The sequence below is a fragment of the Phoca vitulina genome, unplaced genomic scaffold (genome assembly GCF_004348235.1).
Source record: "Phoca vitulina isolate PV1807 unplaced genomic scaffold, GSC_HSeal_1.0 scaffold28, whole genome shotgun sequence".
NCBI lineage: Eukaryota > Metazoa > Chordata > Mammalia > Carnivora > Phocidae > Phoca > Phoca vitulina.
In genome coordinates this window covers 10,369,621-10,396,601 of record NW_022589731.1, presented here as the reverse complement: position 1 = coordinate 10,396,601, position 26,981 = coordinate 10,369,621, and the positions used below count along the sequence as shown (strand labels likewise).

The window sequence follows — 26,981 nt, the reverse complement described above, 5'->3', positions numbered from 1 at the left end:
ATTTCAGCGCAGCTTGAGCTCTAGCACGCCCGCAGCTTTGGTTCACTGCCTGCCTACTCTGTCTGGGGCTTTCGACGGGAACGTGCGTGGTGTTCTGCAGCTCCTCACAACCACCCTGTGAGGTAGGTATGTGCCCATTTTACAGAGGAGGAAACCGACTCAGAGACGTTAAGGAGCATGCCCAAGGTCACACAGCGAGTAAATGGCAGAAGGGGAATATGGACCAGGTCTCAGTCAACTCATGGGGCTGCTGTGTAGACTCGGATGCCCCTCCAGATGTTGACTACTGTGCTATCAACAGGATGGAGAATTTAGGGGCATAAAGAGAGACCTGCGATCCAAGAGGGGCTATTTCACAACAAAGAAATATCATTTTAATTGTCTTTTAAAAAGAAAATGCCTGTGTCCTTTGTATGGGTGTATGACTACTCTAGTTTTTAAAGGGTTTATATGAGGAAAAAATGCCATAAATAAATTCTTCACCCTTTTAAATCCCAAATAACAGAACTCAGGATTAAGAATATAAGATGGAGCACAAAACCCAATTATCTTATGTTCTGATATTCACCCAAGAGCAGCAGAATGAGCATAGTGGGAGCTCAAGACTCTGGGAGATAGGAAATTGGTGGAAATAAAGGACAAATCCCACAAAACAGCAACCACCTTTCCAGAACAATTTACATGGTTACCATATTACCTGGTCCTCCTGTGGTAGGGGGTGAAAGGGGTATCCAGGTGGATTAAAACCGTTCAAAGGCCACGTGAACTCCCAAAGTGGGAAGAGGCCACGTGGCCAGCAAACTGGGGCAACCCCAGGGCCCTGGCTGGCTACAGCTGTCCCTGTGTCTGGACTTGGAAAGCCACCATTGCTGGAAGCCAGAGGTCTGCCCCCCAGAAAGGGCAGCCCAAGCCCTCAGAGGAAGCACTGGTTGCCCATGGCTGGAGGTCTCTGGTCTCCGTCTGGGAAGCAGAACCTCCCACTCTGCGTTTCTCACCAGCGCTCATTTGTAAACAGGAATGTGAGTCATTAAGCAAGCAGGAGTCCATTTTCAAGATCGGCCCAGCTTTACAACTAAGGTAATCCTATTCTGCCTTGTCACAGTGGTGACTCACCTTACTGTCTCCCACCAGAGGTGACATGGTTTAAACCTCCAATTTTTCCTGGAAGGAACCCAGCAATATGGGGGTTTAAATCCCTGTCTGTTTGCTTTGTTTTCTAACACGGTGCTGAGAGCCAAGAGGCAAGGCTCCCAAGAGCAAGCGCCCCAGAGGAGTTTGGAGAAGAAATGTATCTAAGGTTACCATAGACCACGGCATCTTTATTATCTTCCCATGGCCTTTCCTTGGGGTCTATACTCCCAGAGGGGCCTGTGGTTTATGAGGACAAGTTACGCTCGCGCGCGCGCACACACACACACACACACACACACACACACACACACACCCTCTGCCCAAGATCTAGATCTGGGAACCTCAGAGCCAAATCTGCACGTCACTTCAATTCTGTAGGAGCTCCCAGCTTTGAGATGTGTGAGATTAACCTGATCCTCATCATCTCTTCTGGGCCTACCCTGCTTTTCTTCTTTTTTCTCATTTCTTTAAATATTCATTTCCAATCTTTGTGCATAATGTGAAGTCTTCTAAACCACTTCAAATTTTGGAGGGTAAAAAAATGTCCTATAAACAAATTCAAATGTATCTACAAATACAAAATCAATCATTTTGTAATGGGAAAAAACTGTAGCGGAGTCTCCCCTAATAAATACAAAACTCTTCAACGGATCCATCCTAAAGATTAGAAAGCAGACATCCACTGAGTTTTCTGCTCAGCATCCATTCGTGCTGTTTCCGGTAGTAGTACCTTGACTTGTTTAGGAGGTACCACCCCAACCCTAAAGCCATGTAGTTTACATGGAGTGGACCCCTCAGTCCAACTGTACTCAGCATATTACACCCCTTGACCACAACCACTGGTTCAGAATTATGGGGGAAGAGAAGATCTCTCTGGACTTCAACCTACTTTCATGAGGGGACATCAACCCAGGGCCAAGGAGAGAAATGGTGTCCTGGTAAATGGGCCCCTGGATCCAGCCATGCCTGATGCCTGCCACCTGTGCACTTTTCAGTCAATACACTGTTTTTGCTCAGGCTAGTTTGGGTTGGGTTTGAGGAGAGACAGAGAGAGAGAGAGAGACATCCTGACTGGAGTAGGCTAGTCATCTAAGCCAGACCGACCTCAATAATTATCCATCCACGAATCAAGGGGTAATGTGGAAAGAACTAGAGACACTCCAGGAAAAGTAAATGAAGGCTTCATGAGGTTCATGCTCCTGGCATGATGAGGGGGTTGTTATAAGGCAGTACTTTGGAGTAGGCACCCGGTACTTCTTGAAAGAAGAAAGACTGTGGCTTGCGGCCACTGTCTGGGACAGGGAGAGGGACCCTGAGCAACAACACCTGTAGGAATCGAGGTTCGGCCCTTCTGTTCCTCTAGCACCGCAGACGCCACTGGCCACCCCGACCAACTTTAGGATGTGGTCTCCAGAAGGTAGGAGCCACGGGTACTGAACAGCACCAAATCTGCCTCCTAGCTTTCCCCAGCTACACCGCCTTTTTGTGACAGAGGGCTTGGAGAGATGCTTTTCACCTGGGGAAAGGGAAGGTCCGAAGCTGAGGCATGTCAAGACAGAAAGCAGACGGAGCACGTGGCGGCTTTCATTTTCACCGGTGACTCAGCAGCACCTGACGACACAGAATGCTGACCGGTCCTGGGCATGGCCACACGGATCAAGAATCAGGATGTGTCACCAAAAAAGTTGTGGTAATGTTTGTGTACTCTACCATTTTGTTTCTTTCTGAGTTTATAGCCCCCTTCAACAAGTGGCTGGGCAGTATTCAAATATTAAATGCAGTAGAATGGAACCCAATGAGCTAGAAAGTACAATTTGCTTCGCCAGGAAAAATAAGAGAAAGGAGTATAGAAGGAGGAGCTGAACACATTGAAGAAAAAAAAACCCTAAAAAATACTAAAGCCTCCAGAGATAAAGATTGGGTATGAAATAATGTTATTCAGACCCCACTTGGCTAACAGCTATTGGCTGTTGGGAGAATTCTGAGCCCACCTCTTAGAAAGAAAAAGAAGTTTTAAATTTTGTCTCAGAAAAGTCTGATGTGATGGTTAATTTTATGTGTCAACCTGATTGTGCCATGGGGTGCCCAGATATTTGGTCAAACGTTATTCTGAGTGTTTCTGTATTTTTGGACAAGTTCAACATTAAAACTGACAGACTAGCGGTACCTGGGTGGCTCGGTCGGTTAAGCATCCGACTCTTTTTTTTTTAAAGATTTTATTTATTTATTCATGAGAGACAGAGAGAAAGAGAGGCAGAGGCAGAGGGAGAAGCAGGCTCCCCACAGAGCAGGGAGCCCGATGCGGGACTCGATCCCAGGACCCTGGGATCATGACCTGAGCCAAAGGCAGGCGCTTAACCGACTGAGCCACCCAGGCGTCCCAGCATCCGACTCTTGATCTCGGCTCAGGTCATGATCTCAGGCTGGTGGGATCAAGCCCCATGTCAGGCTCCATGCTGAGTGTGGAGCCTGCTTGAGATTCTCTCTCTCTCTCTCTCTCTCTCTCTCCCCCCTTCTCTCTCTGCTCCTCTCCCTCCCTCTCTATAAAACAAACAAAAATAAAAACAAAAAAACCTGGCAGACTAAATAAAACTGATGCCCTCTCTCATGTAGGTGGGCCTCATCCAATCCGCTGAAGGCTGATCCTCCCCCAAAAGGAGGGACTCCTCCTCCTGCCTGGCTGCCTTCAAGTGGAGCACTGGTTTTTCTACACCTTCAAACTGCAACCTTGGCTCTTCCAGGGTCTCAAGCCTGGCAGCCTTTGGACATGAACTCCACCATCAGCTTTCTTGGTTCCCAGGCCTTCAAACACGGACTGAACTACATCACAACCTCTCTCACATCTCTAGCTTGCCTACCGCAGATCTTGGGACTTGCCCGTCTTCAACATGGCGTGAGCCAATTCCTCACAGTATATCTCATTATACACGTACACACACACACACACACACACACACACACACACACACACACACCATTGATTCTGTTTCTCTGGAAAACCTTAATATATTTGGCTTGTTGTTTTTTATGTGTTTTCTCCCCCAAGCAAGAGGGAAAGGATTATTTGTGGGTCTCTAAAAGAAATCAGAATTGTGAAATGAAATGGGTCTTATAAATCGTGTAATCAAATTCTTTATCATTTTTATTTTAAATCTCTAGGTCTAGACATAAAAGCACCTACCCAGGATTACACAGAAAAGAACAAAGCAAAACCCAGACTTTAAAAACGAGGAGTGTTCTATGTATAACATGGAAGAATTTTATTTTGAAACTACAACATCTTTGGAAGAATAAGAAATCCATTTGAGGGGCACCTGGGTGGCTCAGCTGGTTAAGTATCTGCCTTTGGCTCAGGTTATGATCTCGGGGTCCAGGGATCAAGTCCCACATTGGGCTCCCTGCTCAGTGGGGAGTCTGCTTTTCCCCTCTCCCTCTGCCCTTCCCCCTGCTTGTGCTCTCTCTCTCTCTCCCTCCTTCCCTCTCTCTCTCAAATAAATAAATAAAATCTTTAATTAAAAAAGAAGAAATCCATTTGAGAAAAAGGTACTGGTAAGAGCCATTCCACTAAAGAAGCCAATGAGCAAAATGACAAATTTTATTTTAATTGCTAAGACGGTAAAATCCTCGTATTTCTTTATCATTTACTCACATATCACACGTGTACAAACAAGGACACCAAAAAACAAGCAATACCATCCACCCACCCAACCATCCAACCAAAGCCCACAAACACACGTCACCTCGGAAAGAGAGCTCAGGTCTGTACAAGTCGTGCTATTCTAGCTTTAAGCTCCATCAATAATTCTCACCTCTGAAAGTGAGGTAACTTTGGTGGGAACTAATTACATTCGAAATACGTTGTCAAACAACTTAACACTGATGCAAAGAAATTGTAATCAGAGCTACCGACAAGCCACCGTTTTTGTCATTAAAGGTAAAGCCAAACCAGGACACTATCGTGGACGTGGCCAGTGGAAAGCAACATCTTTTCTTCATGATTATGTTTCAAAACTGGGAGCGTGTGCGAGGGACGAAGTGTGAGAGTCTATGCGAAGCACATACGTGTGGGACACGTGGGCACACCTGCGTGCCGGCAGAGGTAGACGGGTGTCATCAAATATGGCAGACCACGGCCTAGGGTCCGGAATGGCAATGGCCAGCTCATGGACAGCAACTCCTTCTTCCCTTGCCGGCATCCGTGTCCCTGGGCCACCCTGCTCAGAGCTGGCAGGAGGTAAAACATGATCACCATCCCTACATTCAAGGGATGCAGAAATGAAGTCTGCCTTCGCCCTCCAGGATCTCATCTTGGTGAGAAAGACCAGGATCCAAAGGGAAGGCAAAACAGGAAGAAGACGCCTTTTTACAAAGCAAAGGTCACCTCTTCTCCAGCTTAGCACAGAGACAGATGTGGGCCCTCAGAGTCACTGCCATCTGCCGCTAACTAGCTGTGTGCCCCGCGTTTCTGAGGCTCAGTCTGTCGGGTCACCTGAGGGTGCCTTCCAAGGGCCCTGCCTACCTCCGACATGCTCCAATTCTGCAGAACGCAGAACGCAGCAGAACGCAGAGGAGGGAAACTCACTGGGTCCTCAAATGGCTCTAAGTACAAATCCAGTGTGCCTCGATTTCTGGACATGGCCCCTATATCATAAGGATATATTTACTGAAGACACAGGTACATCCAAGGAGAAGAGGCAACGTGTGCATGATAACACTTTCTTTTACGAGATAAAAGCTCAACACGGCCAAGAAAAATATTTTAGGGATAAGGTATCATGAATGGGGATTTGAACCATCATTTCAAAAGATGCTTTTTGGCTAAAAGAAAATTTTGCCAACCTGTTTTGTTTTCCGGGGGGGGAAAAAATACTTCTAAATATCAGATATTGAGAAGCTGGAGATAAAACGTATTTTTTTTCATTACAGTATCATAAACAACAAAGGAAAAGTAGGTATAAAATAATTTCTTAAGGAATTTGGAATAAAGGGGGCGCCTGGGTGGCTCAGTATGTTAAGCGTCTGCCTTCAGCTCAGGTCATGATCCCAGGGTCCTGGGATCGAGCCCTGCATCGGGTTCCCTGCACAGCAGAGAGTCTGCTTCTCCCTCTGCCTCTGCTTCTGCCCTGTCCCCCTGCTCATGCTCTCTCTCTCTAATAAATAAATAAAATCTTTTTTAAAAAAAGTAAAAAGAACTTACTCGGGTAATTTTGAATAAGGGAGATAATTTTACTTTTCAGCTGGTATTTACACTAAATTAGCTTTTTAAGTGAAGGTCAAGGCTTTACTGGGATTAAAGGTAAAATGTCAAATGGCTAACCTTAATATTGGGAAATCAGCCAAGGCATGCAAAAAATGAATGACTTTCTAACAGACATCGCTGGAATGCTTAACGAAGCTCTTTCTGAGGCCATCCTAATTCCCTGGATGCCCAGACACCAGCAGAGCACCGGTGCATCTCTCCCATCTGCTTCCTCGGACAGTGAGGAGGTTCCATGGTGACCTCAGCATGTGCAAAGTGAAGCTTCTCCTTGCAACCGACCTCCATCTCCATTACTTGCATATGGATCTGAGAGTCCCTGCCCTTAACAGTGCAATCTCCCCAGACAGGCAAAATGCCAGTGAGCTCAAGAAAAACCATGCTCAGCAATTACTTGGAGAGAACAGGAGTTGATTCCCATGTGTTGACCTAAAATATAAGCCCATCTACCATACCCAGAAGTCACTGCTATGGACGAACTGGAGGCAGAAGCTCAGGTCCAAGAACCACAGGCTGCAGAAAGTGGTGTGAATCCAGCTAATGGAGGGCATGTGGTACTGTGCCTTTAATGAGATTCCTGCTAAAGCGAGGTTCCTTGTCCCAGACTAGCCTTTGGGAAGGAATGCAGGTCCATATTATGCCACCAGGGACCATGAGCAGCCCTGAGCAGAATCGAGGAGGCAGGAGGAGGAGAGGGGCTGACTGGGACTTGTACTGTCTATGCTAGTCGATCCTCTCCTTAAAAACCAGCGTATCTCCTACAAAAAGACAGAGACGAGCAGCCAAAATGGGACGGAGTGTGGCGGTAAAGACAACACAGGGGCTGGGTGTGCCTGGGGATCCAGTTACCACTCAGGAAATTTGGAGTGCTTCACTCTGAAAGAGAAAGCAGTGTTGATAAACAGCACCCTCCTTCCCTACTGGTGGAGACCAAATGTTTTAAAATGCAAATAACAGGTTTCTGGAACAACCCTGGAATCTCTCCTGGAAACATTTTCATAATTCACATCTTGTTAAGCCACAGGAGCCCCAATTACATTTCTTCTTTTCTCATCTCCACTAACCAATTATTAGCATTAGATACCATACTATTTTCTGCTAATATGTTTCCTGACAACATCAAACTCCGGAGGGTCTTCCTGGCATAGTAACGAAGTCACGGTGCAGACAAGGGCAGATTTATGAGAAAACGTTATTTAAACCTCCTTGGTGTTTATGAAAACACTATCCTAATTGCATAAAAACTAGTAGTGAATTAATTGAAATAATTTGGAAAAAAGTTCTCTCCCACATTATAAAAGGAGGGATCCCACTGGAAGGATATAAGGATATAAATATTCCAAAGCAATGGATTCCCCCAGGCAGGACCAACCCTCGACACCATCTCATTCAGAATGGGAAGGTACGCAAGAATTTGGGGAAAGCCTCACCAGCTCCATTTACTAACATCCCTGGTTCCAAAACGACACTGGCCCCTTTCTGTCATCGCAGAAAGAATCAAGCTGTTGCCAATCAGATTACTTGAGCCGGCTCCACTGTTGTCGCCGGGCCCATGCCTGGGCTGCCGTGATGTGGCAGAGGGCAGCCTTGCTTTCCTCAAGGTGGACCCTGCCTGAGTAGCTGCTTTGTTAGTACAAGTCAGGTCAAAGAGAGTCCTGAGGCAGGAAAAAAAATCCTAAATTTGTGTGTATGCGTGTGTGTGTGTACACGGAAACTGAGAAAGCACACACAGGGAACTGGAGTCACCCCATCTTACTCCCATTTCTTCCCACCACTAAATGGACGGGCCCACCTGCTAACATGTAGAGCCCAGAATAAGGAGCACGTATTCTCATCTAGGGGGCTCCGAGAGAACACTTAAGTTTCAGAGTTCTCTCAAAGACCATGAAGGGTTCCCTGCTTCTTAAAGTGAGATTCATCTTCCTATGTCCAACACATGCAGCCAATAAAGAAGAAAAAAAAAAAAACCTCAGGTTTTCCTTGGAAAGTTTCTCCTCAGAGTACCTAGGGATATTAATGCCCTCAGGTATCAGAGGCTAGTGATCCAGAGAGATTATAAAGCAGCTGACCCAGGCGGGGTTACCCCCGGAGCAGAGAAACTCCACCCTCAGTCACACCAACCCCAGGGCGGGCTGCCACCAGCGTAGCCAATCCGCGCCCAGTGTATTTCCCTATCTCCAGAATGTAAACATACCTGGGCCTCTAAATATTTACATCAGGTAAAACCAACAACAACCAAAACAGTAACAAGCAAACCACACACACATACAAAAAAAAAAAGACTCCCCAGGCTGGAAATAACCTCATCTGATCACAATCTTTTGGATGCCATTTGAGTGATGAGCACCAGAGGAGAAAATGAGGACAAAGGAGATAGTCCTGCTATCAGGGACATGTCTGAGTCACTGGAGATCCTGTCTCAATCCTCAGCCAACCCACAGAAAAAGTCACCAGCAAAACAGTTATTACCTTTACACATGAAAAGCCTTATGTTTCAGGGAGAAGAGGACTTATATACAGTCATCTTTACCCAATATTTGGTTCCAGGTCGAATCTGCTGAGGTTGGTGTTTGTTCAAATATGAAGACCACTCACAGACTTCGAAATCTTTGCCCCATAAGAGTGTTTACCTAACTTCGAATGAGAGTGAAGGGATAATTTTAAGAATTAAAGCACATGGTCTAGCTTATATTTTTAAAATTCTTAAGTTTACCATCAGCTGAGAGATCAACAAAATATCCATATGATGGAATATTACTCTAAGAAAGGAACAGAATACTGATGGATGCCACAACATGGATGAATCGTGAGAACATTAGGCTGAGTGAAAGAAGCCAGTCACCAAGGACCACATCTCGCTCAACTCCGTATGTACGAAATGTCTGGAAGAGGCAAATCCACGAAGACATAGATGGGAGGACGGCAGATGCACTGGGGGAAACGGGGAGTGTTAATAGGTATGGAGTTTCTTTTGGGGATGATGAACATGTCCTAAAATTAATTGTAGTGAGTTGCAAAACTGTAAATATACCAAAAAACCATTAAATCGTACACTTCAAATGGGTGAACTATATGGTATGTGAATAAACTTATTTTTTGATGTTTCAATTGGCACAGTTGCCATTAATCTCATCTCTAACTGCTTTGTCTTTGAATTCTGAGCACACTTCATTTGAAATGAATACACAACTCTGGGAAACAGGCAGGATAAGAATTACTATTCCCATTTTACAGGAAGCAGAGGTCCGGAGAGCTTCTATTTTCTATTTTCCACTGGCTGGCTACGTTTCCGCCGGGCACAGGGAGGAGTGTAAACTGGGGGTGGGGGGGGATGTGTGTGTCATAGGCCTTATCATCCCCCAAATCAGGGAGGGATTGATAACCAGCTCTTGCCAAATGTCTAGAAATGTACATGGCTGGGTCATACATACATGCTACTAAACAAAAGACATTTGAAAATGGCATTTGGATTACTGGAATGCAATTCTCAACAGCATGAAATTCAGGTTAAACAATTTAGCTCAAAAAGCAGGGGAGGGAGAAGAGTCATCTCTTGAGCTGATATCCGGTGGGGTGAAAATACACCCAATTAGATGTGGCCATATAATTTTCACATCAAACATCCTGTGCTCCCAAAGGCAACTAATGGCACAGCTTGCTGCGGATTTTCCCAAGTTTTCAAGAACAGTGACAGCTCTCTTCAACAAAGCCATTTAACATAACAGAAGGTTAAAGTGGGAACCACAAACACTTGCTTTTCTTAATTTACACCTTTCATTTACTTCCCCAGAAATGTCATGGAGGAGCCATGAAATTTATGATGTACTGTCAATAGAGGATTCCTTTTAAGAACACGATTTAGAAAGCAAAATGCGAATTCTAGAAGGTAATCTGGAACTATACCTTTAAAAACAAAGAAACAAACAACGTGTAGTATTCCAGGAGAAGCAAGATGATTTGTTTTGGATCTCTTGCTTTAAAAAAACAAAAGATGATTAGAAGAGGAGAAGACTAGGGTTTTGAGAAATGCAAATGTGCTGACTTCACATGCTCTCCTCTACTAACCACGTAGGACACAAACCCACTGCTCACCACAGCACACAGACCACAGCTCACAGGGCCACTCTGTGTCACAGACCTCTCTGAGGCCTGAGAAGCTACTCGTTTTTATAACAGCATGCTTGTGTAGTATTAATCTTTTTTTTTTTTTTTGGGAAGAATACTCTAGTAAACCACCAAGATACTTTTTAAGTACATAAAGTAATTGGGGGGAAAAAAAAGACAAGTTAAAATGTACATCTGCAAATTGGTGTGCCACTCACTTTAAAATCTTCTTTCTTATACCTGCGTCTGTTCTTTAGTTTCAGGAGGAACGGCTGCTCAGTAATCACTCAGGTTAAAGCAGGCTTTCTCCACCTCAGCACTACAGACATCGGGCCACTCTGGCGGTGGGGGCTGCCCTAGCAGCATCCCTACCACCCACTAGATGACAGCAGCATCCCCTGCCCAGCTGTGACAACCAAAAATGCAGCCAGACATCGTCAGATGTCTCGTGGGGAGCAAAATCGCCCCAGCTGAGAACCAGTGAGTTACAGGTAACTGGCAGGAAAATATTCCCCTGGCGTGGGCTGATCCAGAGGCTCTCACCCGAAAAAGTACCCAGATCACTGTGGCAGGAACAGCAAAATCACCCAGCCCTAATCCAAATCCCCAGAAAGCTATGGTGATGCAAATGTCCCCAGGAACCCCTCAGTGACCAGTGTGTAGCCTTCAGCTATGTCCAAGGTCCCGGGAGCCCTACAGTTCTTTTAGCATGGTCCCTAATGTTGTCATTTACAAATGTAGGAAGTGACAGTACTAGCAAGATTAGTACGCAGCTCAAGGCAAGGGGGAAGGGGTTCCAGTTATGTTTAGATCTCTTTAAAATCACAGAGCTTTAGTAATCCGCTGATCTATAATAAATAACCTAGTCCCTCAAGAAAACTCAAACTCATACCTTTTCAGAGTCGGGGGAGTCTATTGGTAGCCAGCTGGCAAAACAATGACATTTTTACCTCTGATCTCCTTAATGAAAGAATCCAAACTATAAAAAAAGCCCAAGTCTAATTTATAAATCTAGAATGTTCTGCATAAAGCGAGTCAGTCTCCAGGAGATCCAAGGTCACACTTGCGCTCAAGGAAGAGAGGTGCTAGCCTCAACACACTCACTGACCTTTGAGGGATTACAGTCAGGCTGACCACCCTCTGAATGCCACAGGTAAGTACTCCCTGCTGACCACCACAGCAGCCCACCAGCGATGGACCCAAGAGGCCAGCGCAGCACCAGACACAGGGCTGTGAACCCCGGACCCATCGCAAGACCCCGGTGCTGCTGGTCCAGAGCGGGGAAAGGCGACAATGCATCATCATGCCCGGGGTGTGGTTTGTTTTCTGGACATTGTGCCAACAGCTTCCGCCCGGGGTCATCCAGGCCAATGGGGTGGGCAGCAGACCGGCTCAGTGACTCAGTGCCGAGGCCGACAGTTCGGGAGGCTCGAGAGAATGGAAACGGGGCCGGAAGCAGCTCCGAAGGGAAGAGTCAGGAACATCTTGTGACCATTTAAATCCAGACACTTTCGTGATCACATCAAAACCTAGGCTTTCAGGGTTGGCACACTGATAACTCGACAGTTCTTTCTCTACAGACCCCAAGAGGAAAGGGAGCCTGGGAACTCTGCTCACTGTCAAGTGCTCCAGACTGGAAAGGCACCTGCTTGAAAGACAGACACACACACACACACACCACCAGGTGGACAGTGTGGGACCGTGTGCAGCCCTGACCTGCCACCCACACACCAGGCCACCTGGCTCTGCCCTATGGAAACACGGCCGGTCACCTGCATCCTAGGGTCCATCCCCCCAGCCCCCCCCGGGACATGAAGAGTGTAGTCACTCCAGCTCAGGGGCCAGGTTCATCACTCAGCACTTAACACCTGAATTTACTAAGAACCCTGGTCTCTGCATTTCTCCCTAAGACACCAGAAAGGTCTTGGACCCAATGCCAACCGCCATATCATTACCACGACCATATACAGGGAAGCACACTGTTTCTTGTGGGGTTTTTTTCCCCCACCCAAAAGGCAGGCAGGAAACAACAGATGGCTAGAGACCAGGTAAGAACCAAGCTCTGAGCACCCACCAAGTCACCTGCTATCATATAAAAACTTCTCATATTCCACTGCCAGCCTTCTAAGCATGAACACCACCTGTATGGGTTCCTTTGATTTAACTAGCTTATAAGCAAGTGAGTGATTTGAAAAGCTCTTTGCCCACTTATTAACAGCCATTTGCCTGAAGAGTCATTCTCCTTGGGGAGCGTTACTGGAGAAGGGGCACACCGACTACTTCCCTCAGCAACCACACAGCCCCAGGCCAGCCCCCCCCCGCCCTGAGCCACAGGAACCCACTCATTTTAGGAGAGGTGACAGTCCTCCATGGATCTACGCCAACGCGACCTGCCTGACAGGGTCTGCACCATCCCCGTGCCAGGCCGGCAAGGACAAACCTCAGCAGGACAGTCAACCAGCTCACACCCAACCTGCACAGCTGTTTCAGGCTCGGCTCGGGTTTCAGTTCAGGCACCGGCAAGGTTTGGTCCCGGGGCCCAGTCCCAACACTGATAACATGCCTTACAGCTGCCGCACCCAGAACAGAAAAGGTGAAGGACTCCCCCATCCAAAGCATGAACCAGGGGGGAAATTGGGAGGACGGGGATGAGAATACACAGAGAAAATGAGGTTTCCGGAAACTCCCCTGAAGTCCCCCTTGGCACCCAAGGCCTCGGTACCACAGCGGCACGTTCTGCTCTAACCCCACAAATGATAGGCCCCCCAGCATCTCCTGCCCAGTGAACCTTCGAAGCAGGCCCCCCAGAGGGGAACAGTAGGGAACCTCATGCCCAACCCTCCTCGGGCAGCACGCAGCCCTCTCCCTACAGACACTGGAGCCCCCAGGTATTAAAAGGAAGGAGTCTGTTCCATCCAAGGTCCAGATCTAACCCACCAGGCATTCCACTACTCATTCCAGCATCTCGTTTGTACTCAAAAGTTCGCTTGGGTGTTTCTATTGTCTGGCTTCTTGTGGCAAGCAGGGTCATGGAATTCGAGGAGAACGAGGTACCAAGAGGATCTCTTGGACAAGCTTCCATCAACAGTTTCCCCATTTCACTAAGGGAAAGGAACAATCACAAAAGACCCCACATTGTAGGATTCCATTTACATGAATGCCCAGAATAAGCAAAGCCACGAGACAGAATATACATTAGTAGCCATCTAGGACTGGAAGGAACTGGGGGAAATGGAGAGTGGCTGCTAATGGACATGGGGGTTCTCAGGGTTGGGGGGAGTGAAGGCTGCACAGCTCTGGATATAATGACAACCGTGGAGCTGTACACTTGAAACGGGTGAATTGTATGGTATGTGAATTATATCTCAATAAAGTATCGGGGGGAAAAGTTTCCTTGTGCTATAGCAAACATGGGCTTTTGTGGTCCCCTGGTTGAGAGTCACCTTTAAGTACCGTCTCGGGTAAAGACCATCTGGAAGGTCCTTAGAACGTGTCTGGGTAAGTTATTAACCTGCTTGAGACTCAGGGGCCTCATATGGGGGTAATAATGATATTTACTTTAAAATGTCACGAAGATTCCATTTAAAGGGGCCTATAAAGAGCTTAGCACAGGCCCTGTTGCTTTTTCCAGCATTCTTTCCTCACCTGCAATGTAAGGCTTTGTCCAACTTAAAAATAATAATAATAAAAGCCGAAGGTTTGGGAGCTCTAGGGAAGCTCTATCTGCAACGGCAGGTCCTAAAACTGTACCACACAACCGTTCCTGCACGGCTGTCCTGCCAGAAGGCCTTGCCCCAGGTCAGCGGAGAGGCCCCAGCAAACGGGCAGGGGAAGACGCCCAGAATGACACTGGAGTCTACAGAATGGGGTGGCCATGACCAGTTCTTAGCTCAACGTGATTTGGCCCTTATGGTCTCCTTTATAGGGGAAGGGAGAAAATTCACGAAGAGCATCTAGTGGATACCAAAGGGCTGAGAATTTCACAACACTCACTGAATGCGAAATTCAATTGCTAATAATTTTTTTAAAAAGCTGGACCCCTGCAAATTCCCCCAGTGACCTCCTCACCACCAGCCAGTCATGTGATCCAAGTGCGAGCTGGCATCTTCTTCCACGATGGCCCCTCCTCTCCTGGCCTCATTCACTGATCCAGAAATAGCACCTGACCCAAGCCAAACCAATTAGAATCCGGCCCCAGAACGTTCTCTCAGTAAATCTGGGGCTACAGTCCCACCAACCTTCTGCTGAGGGTGAAAGCCCATGATACCACCCTGCCTCCAGACCTTCCCACCTAAAAGCCGCTATCAGAGAAAATGAAAACAAGGAGACAGAGGGGACGTACTCACAGGTGTCCAATTACTCCATTACAGGAGGGTTTTTTTAGGTCTTAAAGGGGGAGGGGATTCCAGATTAAGTAAGTTTTCTTTTTTTTCAAGATTTTATTTATTTATTTGTCAGAGAGAGAGAGTACGCACAAGCGGGGCGGGGGGGAGGGCGGCAGGCAGAGGGAGAATGAGGCTCCCCGCTGAGCAGGGAGCCCGACGTGGGGTTCAATCCCAGGACCCTGGGATCATGACCTGAGCCGAAGGCAGATGCTTCGCCGACTGAGCCACCCAGGCGCCCCTCCAGATTAAGTAAGTTTTCAACAACACACAGATGATAAGGAATGGGACCAAAACCTTTGGCCTGCCTCTCTGGCTCCAAAGTTTTGGTTGGTCCATTCCACTACAGTATACCAAGCCACTGCTCCTACTAAAACTGTCTGCCATGGGGCACCTGGGCGGCTCAAGTCAGTTAAGCATCTGACTCTTGGTTTTAGCTTAGGTCATGATCTCAGGGTCATGGGATGGAGCCCCATGTCAGGCTCCTCGTTCAGAAGGGAGTCTGCTTGAGATCTTCTCTCCCCCTGCCCCTCACCCCCACACGTTTTCTCTCTCTCCCTCTAAAATAAATAAATAAATCTTTAAAAAATAGTGATAATAAAATAAAACCCTCTTCCCTAAGCAAGGCCCCAGAGCACTCACTGAGGCCCTTAGCTGGCCCTTAGAGGTTTCACAAGGTTTTGTCCAAAATACGCGTGTGCACATTCAAACAAATCAGCTGCAAACAGAAGGGCCCTTCTCCCAAGTTAGCACCAAAATAATTAAATGTGGACTCCTTGGGGCCTGTGTGAGTGTGTGTGCGACAACATGCACATGGATATGGCTCCCACACCCCCCCCTACCCCTGCCATAGCAGTTCTATCACTAGATGAGACAGAACACAGGGTTTCTACAGTGCAGGTGCTCAAACAAGGAAGACACCACACCCACGCCATCTCTGTAGAATTCATGCTCAGAGCCCTGCGTGGGGAATCAGCAAATGGACCTCTCCAACAGAGAGCATCACCAGTGTTGCCTCAACTAGGATTCTACACAGCTGGTTTCATAAGGAATCTCAACCCGGTTGACTCGTCAGCCCTTGCAGAGCTCCATGGCAACAAGCAGATGTGAGAACAGGTGAAGGAGATGCCCTTGATGTGAATACACTAAGCTCCAACTGTATGCACAGTCTCTGAAGAAGGGGAAGATCGGATTGGTCTGCTTAATGAGGCATGTCCCAACTCCACTTCTGAATAATGCCCAAGTGTTCAGAGTTGCTTGGGCCGCCCCAGCACATCCTCCTGGAAGGCTCCTTTGACTCAGGCAAGCTGAAAGAAACAGCTTTCTGTTACAGACACACGTCCCCCTCTGAGCTAGACACACCATTCACAGTGCCTACCACACCCACCTTCCACTTCTAAGGGGGTCGACCCCACCCTGGGCTGCACATTCTGCACCATGTGGCGGCCCCTCCCTGCTAACTGGACCGAAGGCAGCATCTTACCCAAGGACACCAGCCAAGGCTGGCTAGTGGTCAGTGATGTCGACAGGCAAAACCACACCATCCAAACAAGGGTGAGCGGGGCCAAAATCTTGTTCTTGGGTTGTTTTCTGTTCAGTTTTTTTGTTTGTTTGTTTGTTTTAATTGGGGAACTCAGAAAGAACTGGAAGCCAAAGGTAAAGGGATAAAAAGAAGGAATCTGCAAGGTGGAAGAGAACATGGAGAGGCTGGGGGAGAGCGTGCAGGTGCCACGGAGTGGAGCTGGCCTGTAGGCGGGAGGGCCCAAGGCTGACCCACAGGATGGGAAGAGATGCAGCCAAGGCCTGAGTGGAGTGGACAGGCAGCTCTGCTGCTGAGATCCCTCCAACAGCCGGGGGTCCCGAAAAGACCCCATTTCTGGGCCTTCCAGAGCCAACCTCCAGCAACACATGTTGGCTGTGAATTCTGTCCATGTCTCCACAAGGCCCAGATGCCAAGGCAGAGTCTCTCTTTCCTGATTCCATGTGTAGTCTCATAAAAAAAAAACTCCACATGACTCATAGTCACCGAACTGCATCCCCATATTCCCTAAGGCCCATGTCCCACTGCTTTCCTGGATCACTCACAAGGGCTTCTGGGTAAGCACCATTCAGGTGGGCCAATCTATAGCTAAATAAATAAGTCTCTGTCAACTGTCAACAGTGAGCAAGAGCATACAAAACCTTTATGTACAAAAAAAAAAAATCACTGCATTTTACTCAGTCAGAGCATTATGTCCAAAATGGGAAGTTGGTGTAAGCTTCATCAGCCTTTTTTTTTTTTAAGAGAGTTAAATCTAGACTGTTTTCACATGTGATAAATAGTCTCCCAGGACCGGAGCTCCTCAGCAGGTTTAATAAGGCACTTAAGATTTTAAAAAAATAAGAACTTTCTGAAAGGGACTTCAGAGTTTAACTGAAGTCCATAAAGTCGTATTAAATGTCATGGAGGAAGACTTGTACCCAGTTAAAGAGGTTTTTAAAGGGTACCCAGAGATTAAAAAAGAGAAGAACAAGGAGGAAAATCCTGGCTCTCAAAGATTATGAGGCTCTGTACATTTTATTTTCCACTTTCTGGTCACAGCAGAGGACACAGATCATTGAATCTCTAAGTTGCCCAGCTATCGCAGACCAAGAAAAATCATACATAACTGCTATTTTTTTTTTTTTAACTCCTGAGGTCAAACATGCCGAGACTTGCCCACAGTCACACGGCAAGGGTCTGGCATGAGTAACACAAAGCCCAGGCTCGCTGGGTCTGAGCCCCAGGAACCATTCCTTGTTGCCCAGGAATTAAACTTTCAACACACTGAAAATTTCTGTGAAATCTAAACATAATTACATCAAAAACCTAGCACTACTTCTTATGAAATCTAACAGAAAAATATACTGCTTCTCAGAAGCTTCACAAGAGAGCCTTGTGTTAAATTTATCTACCTATTATATGCATCTAGCCCTTGGCAACAGAGAAAAATTATAGCTGAGTATTTCTGGGGGGAAAAGAGGTACAAAGAAGTTTGTGGATAATAAAATCACTTCCAACCCAAACTGACCCATATTTAAAAGTCCAGATCCAATTAATCTGACATAAGTCAATTCTGTGTTGCAGCCCGAGCATTTGAAAATTTACTTTGGGCTGAGTGTTACCAGAAAATTCTTCTGCCAGTGGTCTGCAGTTCATTTCTTTGTACGACAACCTCGACGCCCAGAACTCCAGTCCTTCTGGAGCCCATCCTACAGGCTCTTAACTGGTGGATTTAGTTCAAGGTCCTCAAAGTATATATCATTGTCCAATCCACATAATATGTTAATAACCACGGGCTATTATGTTGATTTATTCAAAACCGCTCACAGCAGAAATGCATATTCTTTGGGCCGTTCTTCCACTGTATGTTCAAATGCATCACACTTACAGTAAGGTTAATGTGTGGTGCCCATTCTTCCCAACAGAATACAAAAGAACGGCAGTACATTAAATGCTCAAATATCGCCTTCTGATGAGCCTCTGTATTCACCGCTCCCATTCACGCTGCAGCCCGACTCCTTCCAATGGGGAGATGGGCTACAGAGAGGTTGGAATGTGGACAGACTTTCGATGGTGTGTTTATGGAGAAGCCAGCTTTGCACAGCAGCCCATCTATCAATACCAGCAACTCCCTTTAATGGTCAAAAGGGACGTGAGAACTTGGGACTGCAGAATCTTCATTAATAGAATCCTGCAAAATTGGTCTGCGTGATCTTCTAAGTGCTGCTATCTGGCACGGTCACGTCTAATGACTCTGGTTTGCTTTCACTCTTTCTGTGCAGCTTAAAAACCTGGTCCACACGAATTCTACACCCTTATGTGATCAAAAGTGGGCTTGGAAGCTTCTTACATAGCATCCTTTTGAAATGGAGAGCTCCAGACGGCACAGCCTTTACTCAAATTATACCCGCACCCAGATCTAGCTCCTCCCTTCTGAGACTCCCATTATTTCTACGTGTTATTTCTGAAATTTAGATGCGTATAATAGGTAGATAAATTTAACACAGCAGTGTTTCTTTCCTCCCGAAAATCTCTATTAGATTAAAGGCCCATCTTTCGACTGATGATATATTAGAATTTAGAAAACATGGTATTGCAAACAGTAATTCTCATGCCCTTAATGCCTGCATTTTTCTGGCAGCTTCTTGCCTTCATGCACTGACACAAACCAAATAATAAGAATTATCATAGCCTTATATTGATGCAAAAGACTTACCATTTGCAAAGCACTTCAAGGATTAATGGCACCCCCCCCAAATATTGGGCAAAGCAACATTTCCTGTTTGAAAAGCGTTTCTACCTCAGACCACCTGACCCTTACAACATCTCTCACTTGCGACCACAACCCACGAGGGAGATAGGTATTATTTTCCTCACTTTACTGATGAGGAAACTGGGAGATCAGTAACTTCCCAAGATGACACAGCAAAGAGGCAGCTAGCTGGTCTGAGAGAAAGCCGGTGTCTGTCCGTCTCCAAAGCCAGCACTCTCAGCTACCACGCTGCACCCTGCCCTTCACAAGCCCCGGCTAGCCCCACTCTTTACAGATGAATATGCTGAGGCTCCATATTAAGCAGTCAGCACAAAAAAAAAAAAAAAAAAATCACACAACGGCGAGTGGAAGCCAAATCCTGTGTGAGTCTGAAGACAGGAAGTACTTTTTCCGATGCACTAGACAAAAATACGGTATGGTCCCAAATAACTCCCTTAAGCTGAAGGAAAAAAAAGAAAAAAGCGAAGATGTGTGTCCTTTACTTTGCACCCCGTGAGTGTTTGGGATGAAGGCTCCACCTCTCAGAATGGATCTGTGGATGTCTGCTCTTCTCTGCCCTTGACCCCACCCAAAATATTTCCCAACTGTTTGGATATTACATTTCATACTTCTAAACAGGAGGCTGTTTTCCCCACATTCAAAAACAGGCCTTCTGCCAGCCCATGAGGTTGCTGCCTGATAAAGAGCACTCGCACAGGGCCCACTACCCACCCGGCCTCGCGCTGGGCTCCATTAGGAAAAGCTGTCCCCAGAACCCCAGCCCTGCCTGGTCCAACTTCCTGGCCTGCAGCTCCACGACAGGCAGGTCAAGGAACCTGGCTAGACTCCACTTTTCTCTCTGTAGAATGGGATGATCCTTCCATCATTTATTTACTCAAAGCCATCCATTCATTGCGCGAACATGTGGGGAAACGGGAAGGCAGAGCGCTATTTAGGTCAATGGTCATTAGAAGGGACAACAGTAATAAACAAGTTTAATTGCACGGCCTGCTCCTCAACCAATTCTGGCGAGACACTGATTATACTTCAGCTGAAAAAGCTATGGGCTGCCTCGAGAGGGGACGGAATTTCACTTTAAGGAATGACAAAATATTTTCCCAGGCCCTCAGCTGCTTCATTAATGCTTGCCTTATTTGGGGAGAAAGAAAAACTGGCTGAGGCATCCGTGGTAGTTTTATATGCCGTGAACTGGCAATGTTTTGGAACAAAAAACAACTTTTGCACTAGGGTACTTACTGCATCATTATCGCATTTTCCAAGCCCGGCTGCCGCCCGGCCAGGCACAAAAAGAAGGGGCCGAGGAACAGTAGTACCTTCACCAGGGGCAGGCTGTAACAAGGGGGCTTTAGAATAAATCTTGGTCTGGGTGCATATTTATGGCAAAATAACCCACGTGCATTTACCTTATAAAAGTGTTACAGGTAGGCATACTTATGTAATTTATTTAATGTTCTTTAACATCCATGCTTACTTGGGTTTCATACAATTTATTAAGTTTTCAGTCTGGCCTGCAGAAATGGGAAAAATAAAAGCAGATGTGAACGTACTATTTAAATGTTCACCAACCTCCTGCAAAGCCTGGAAGCAGCTAAGAAACACCTCGGCAGCTGCCATTCGGAGCCTGCCCCGGCCGTGTCCCTCCCTTCCGCCTGGGGGAGGCCTGTCCTTAATGGGGACGAGGGTCTCTGCAGCGGGCTGGAGTCAAAGAACAAACAGCTCAACAAAGAAAAGCCTGATGCCTGACTGGAAGCCTGGTAGACATCCCAAAGGAAACGGTCCCTGTTCAGGAGACGAGAAGCAAGATGGTACAGGCCCGCCAGACCCAGCCAGTCCCTAACACCTCTCCAAGGAGTGATGTACTCCCCCCCCCCCTTCCTCCCACCCAGAGTTCCCTGGGCTTGTTGATTTCAGGAACCCCACAGCCTTTCAGGCCCACCCTAGAGCCTACCGGGCGACACACAATCACCCACCCAACAAAACACATATAACACGCCTTGTGCCTGCATGCACACTCTCTGCACACTCATCCATGAGCGAGCCTACATGCCTGCACACACACTCTCTCTCCCTTCTCCCTCTGTCTCATCTTCCCGTGCTTGGCCCTTCAGTTTAATATTTACCAAATTTCTTGGCACAGTTCCCTTTCTGCTAAATAAAAACTCTTTCACTGCTCTTTTTTGGCCCCTTTTTCTTTCTCCAGCCTCTGGCTCCTTGGGAGAGGCCCAAATTCAACCAATGGAGGGGTCCTCCTGAGAAGCCAGCCAGGAGGAGAGGGAGGACTGGGAGGTGGCAGATTGGGTTGGACAGCTTCAGATAATGGAATCAGAATCACGTCACACAGTGTAGTTTCCTCTAGCCCAGAGCTCACACCTCCTCCTGGGTCCTCCCGGGTTCCCATCTCCTCCTCCCCAACCCCCACCCCGACTCCCCTCCAGCCAGAGCAGTGCCAGGGGGACATCGGAGCCCTCAGAGCCATCTCCATCTACGCGCCAGTTCATCCGTTCACCAATTAGGAGGGCGCTGAAAAATCCCAGTTGCTTCCCTGTGGAAGAAACTGGGGGGAAACAGGAGTATGTTTCTTGGTGTCGAATAGTTTAGTCTGGGGTCCTGAAGCCAGTGGCTGTCAAAGGGGAAGTTTATGAGTAAATACAAGCATTAGCCTATCATCAGAGAGTGTGTCTTCTTTAAGGTCAAATTTACATCCCCAAATACTATTACCCCAAGGATAGAAGGCACATAGATAATTGGGGGGTAGGGGGTTGGTTCATGAGCTTAGAGCTATAAAAATTCTTAAGTCAAGCTATTTCTTAGAGTCAGGCTTAGGAGGGCCACCCCCAGAGAGACGACAGGAAGTATATAATGTAACAACAAAAACACTGTCCTATCTGTGAGCACTTTGGTCAAGCAGGGGAGGTAGGATTGAACTTTAAAAGTTCCCAGGTCCTGAGTTCAGTCGGTGCATTATTCTTCCTAATGTAAAATGAGAAATGTTATGCATAGTCCTCAACAAATTTCACATGATATGTGTGTATCTATAAACACACACACACACACACACATTCTCTCTTTCTTGCTCTCTCTGGCTGTTAATGTTTAGGGCAAAAGCATTACACCCAATTTATTATTCAGTCTTTGGTAGTAAAGAGCTCAAAATGAAACCCTCACTCATTTATTAAGACCCCAGAGTGTCCTGCAGGCCCAAAGCTCCAGGGGAATTGTAACAGACCACAAAGCCTTGACCTCCAGGTCTTGGTTCAACTCCTTCCTCAGCTTCTACAACTTAGTTGCTATTAAAATACCTAATGGGCCCTTAATTGGGTTGATTTTTTACCTAGATGGCTCAAACTAAATAATCTGGCCCAGAAAGACTAAACTTTCCCTTAACAATTATCTGCTTATCCTTTCACTTACCACACAACCACCACCCCACCAAAAAGGGGAGGAAAACAAAAAAGGGGGGGGGGGAATGTGGTAGGACCATAAAAGAACCACACAAGAAAGAAAGAGGACCAAGAGCAGTAAAAGCGACCCCTACACATCAGGAAAACGTTAACTTCTATTCCTACTGGGTTATACACCTAGGCTAAGGCTCTTAGGGGAAGTTTGATGTGGTCCTTTTTTTCTCGTGGCTTCACACAGATGTATTTTGTGAGCACGTGGGAAGAGAGTGAGATTAAGAACCACCCAGGCACCAAGGAGATTCCTTTCCCATCTAGGGGCGAGGGGGCCAGTTTCAAGATGAAGTGACGAGAGTAAGGGCAGAGGTTGGGCCAAATACGGGGGGGTTTGAGGCGGCCTTTCTGGCCAGGGAGCTTGTTTGTGAAGGAGGCAATAAGGGACTCACTGAATGGCTTAGTAAAGGTCATCTTCACAGAAATCACTTCTTCCACCGAAATCACATTTCTACTGAACAGCATGTCCAGACCGTTCCAGCCACGGTGTCCGTTTTGCTCCCCACACCCTCCCCCTACCCCAGCGAAGGTTCAGTAAGAGGAATCTCCTGCCCTTGGTTAACAACAAAATAAACAGATGTAGAATGACAACGTTTGCTACTTTCCTCTTATTTCCTCCTGCCCTGCTTCTAAGGCTCTCTTCACTTCTCAGTCACCAAAGAGATTCTTTGAGAAACATCTTCTAGCTCTTGAGCAGGACGAGATTGAAAATACCGAGCCTCTCAAGAGGGCAGCTAGTGCCTACTTTTAACTCTTGACCTGCTAGTGCGTACGCCAGCTAACAAACTGGGAATTCCCTTTGTCGAGAAAAAGATCAGAACACGGACTGTATGTACGGTTCCAGGGGAGAATCAATAACCATCAGAGGGGGAAAAAGGGAGAAAAAGCAGGCACTTAATTCACTGTCCTTTCATCTCAATGCAAGAGCAAAAGTCCTAGGTGACACAGCCTTCTCTTTCCTCCAAAGTCTTGTCCAAATAAGGCCACGGGGAGCACTTAGGACTTGGATGCCATCATTACAAATACACTCATTAATACCTAGACAGAAGGGGGAAATTGGAGATTGAGGTACTACAAGTCATCACAGAGGTTAATCCTCATTGGCAGAGTTTATGCCTCTCCCTTAAATTAAGGAAATGTGTCTGAAAAGCAGCAGGTTATCTAGTGAGCATCCTGGGTAAAGACACGGGGCCCACACGCCTCCCCAGAGGGGCAGATGGGATTGCTGCAACACATGAGCTCTTCGTGAAATGACCAAGCGCCCCACTCCAGCAACGGGGGGCCGTGCCCCATCAGCAACCCCCAAAGTCACTAGGCTGTCTCTTGAAAAGAGCCATGAGATTGAGAATTTGACTTGCCTGAAAGGGGGGGCCGGGGAGAGGTGATCCTTGATTAACCGATGAAAGCAGGGGAAAGGGCAAGCATAAGACACAAAAAAACTTGACCATGGATTCCCAAGAGCTCTGGAATATTTGAGTTAATCAAGAATCAAGGAGAGCTTCATTGACGGCCACCCCTCACACCTCAGGGCTCCCAAAGAAACAATGTGAGATCTCACTCCTAGACAGGAAGTTCACTGTGGCTCAAAGAGGCCAGGGCTCCCCGCGGGCAGCCTCCAACCCATCCCCACACCGCAGTCGCCCCACTCCGGCTCTGGGCCCTTGGAGCAGCAAAGTTGAGCCCTTCCCGGCAGCGCCTGGCCTTGGGGACGCTCCCGCCCCAGCAGCGACACTCTTCCCTAGGTATTTTGGGCACACCGCGATCACACGGCGTACCAATTTATTCTTCCGCATCTAGAAACACAGTCTTCTGGGAAAAACATGCTCTTTTCGGTGTGGCCGGGGAGTTTTGCCACAGCTTGTAATTTTGGCTAAGGAAGTGACTTCCTGTCTGACAGGAGGCAGGAACCAAAGCTGACTTTAGCTGCTGCAAACCTCTGGCTTAAAAGTTAAAAGGGAGAGAAAGGCAGCCACTTCCACTTATCAGGGAGTCCGAATCCGGGTCTTCCAAGAACGCGGACCTCTCCCCTGACCCCTATTTATTAAAACAAGTTTATCTAACAAACAACCCCAGTGCATTCTGTCCCGAAAAAGTAAGCTTGGTCTCTGCTTTTGTAACAACACAGTCCTTTTAAAGCTTGTAAGGACATCATTACCAGTTGAGTTTTGAACTTTGCCCAGATAAAGGCTGATACACTAGGCTTTGCTGTTTGGTTCTCGAATCAAGTAAATGCAAATGTGAATAGACTTCTGGACCTTCTTTGTCCCCAGTCCTCTCTCCAAGATATACTTATTTTTCCCCCTTTCTTTATCACTGAGTAGTAGAATGTGTGTTGTTTTGGAGAATTCCTACCACTTGATTTTTATTCCATCCAGGCATTTTCAGAGAAACAAACACTTAACAGGATATTAGCTGATAGCTAAAATTTAAATTGTTATCAGAAATTCGGCTTCCCTCCCTGACCCTACTGCCTTTGTCACTGGAGGCCGAAGGCTCACAGGGCAGCTATCTTTAAAAACTAACAATGTACAAGGCTAACATTCAAATTTTAGAAGAAATATCCTCGTTCTTCCTTCACACACACACACACACACACACACACACACACGCACTCCAAAAATATGGAGTTGGATGGCAGATAATTAAAGAGAACACTATCTGCACTATTCCCATCACTTACCAACATGTTTAATAGTTTCTAAATAAAAATGTGATTTTCTTCCCCCCCTCCCCCAGCAACTTCCCAGCCAGCCTTGGGCAGTAAACAGTTAATATTCCACTCTCCCCTGCTGCCTTGAAAACCAAGGAAACAATTGAGACATTGTCCAGCGAACAAGACTCCCAGGGACTGACATTTTTGTTTATGTCCCAGTTCTCGGCCTGTCAATTTCCACTAGGCTGCCTGACCCGCACCAATACGGTCCGCCGTGAGCTGAAAGGGCTCCGCTTCATTTATTTTATTAAAGCTTCGGTGTCTGTTTTTGATTCAAACTCCAAACCTCCCCACCCCCGCCTTTTCCCCAGAAAGTTGCCTCCTAACTCAGAGGCTGTGTTGCAATTTCTTCTTGGGACACTGTTGCCAAGAAAAGTAACAAAATATTTTTGAATACCAATGTTTGCATGGTTTTGCCAAAAAAAAGGGGGGGGGGGGGAGTACCTGAACAAGTCACCCAGCCTTGAAAGCCTCATGTTTTTATGGAGTCTTGAAAATATTCCGCTGAAGTGTGTCCGTAGGAGTGGATACCTACATGGTGATCTAACGTCCAAACTCCGGCACTTCAGAAAACATTTAAAAATCCACAGATACATCCGAAAAGCCCAAACTTCACATTCAAAAACAAAAAGGGTACATCAATATTTTCCTCCCAACTGATGTCACTACCCGGCTAATTACACGAATGATAGCCCCGGAGCGCCCTCCTCAGCCCTTCCTCACCCCCACTGCCACCCCAACGCTGCCCTTTCTGGGTGTGGGGACCGCATCAGGAATACTTAGAGGCCCTGCTTCTGACACTTTAGCTCCATGAAATGCACATACAGCAGTGAGCATGAACCGAAGCACACCCTATGCGGCAGCTTCGGAATTCAACTGCATATGGCATTGTGCAAGATTTACCACGGAGTAAGGCAGCAAGCTCTCCTGCTGCTTCGTATCAAATCCCGTCAGTCGGTGCTTGGGGGTCTCCCTCTTTCCCACTGGCTCAAGCCCATCTCTCCACATTAAGGTGCTACGCATGCACACGCGCGCTCCCAGCCCCAAAACCTGGAACTTTAACAAGAAACAGGATACTCGAGAACTTGAAAGCCACATGGATCCAGCCTCCCTTCGTCCCCCTTGATTGCTCCAGTTAGAGACATAGCCCCTCTTTTCACAAGCCCACCAGCAAGCAAAAGGCTGGGGCTGGGGCTGTCCCGGAGCACCACCAAGAAGTCCACATTGTCCTCGATTCTCAGGGACCCCTACCCAAACTCGGTGCGTAAAACCACATTTTCTAACTACCCACCTCTACCTTTCTTTCCCTCTCACCCTCTCCAAAAACAGCGTTTGGCTATCTTCCCATTGCGACTCTTTGTTTAGAATTGAGGATCCCCCACCCCCTTTTCATCTCTGCTCTAAAGGGCCTCTTCAGACCCTTTCAAAGCCTCGCAGCCTCCCCAAGCTCAGGTCATCAGACACTGAAATAAATGGTGATACTTTTATGGCATATTTGAATGTAACAAGCCATTCTCTTTCGTTTCCTAAAAGGAAGCCCTGTTGGGCAGTCACAAGTTATTACTGAACCAAGGTTGAAAGACAGAATCCCTAAGGGCCAAAGGTAAGATTGTAACATTTACAGCCACCACGTTCTTCCCCCTTTTA

The 26,981-nt window shown here is 47.0% G+C and overlaps 1 protein-coding gene across 18 annotated transcripts in view; it reads right to left on the bottom strand.

Moving 5' to 3' along the window:
- Positions 1–26,981, bottom strand: part of TCF7L2 (transcription factor 7 like 2) — a 195,020-nt gene that overhangs the window by 71,578 nt on the left and 96,461 nt on the right. The gene's annotated exons all lie outside the window — the stretch shown is intronic.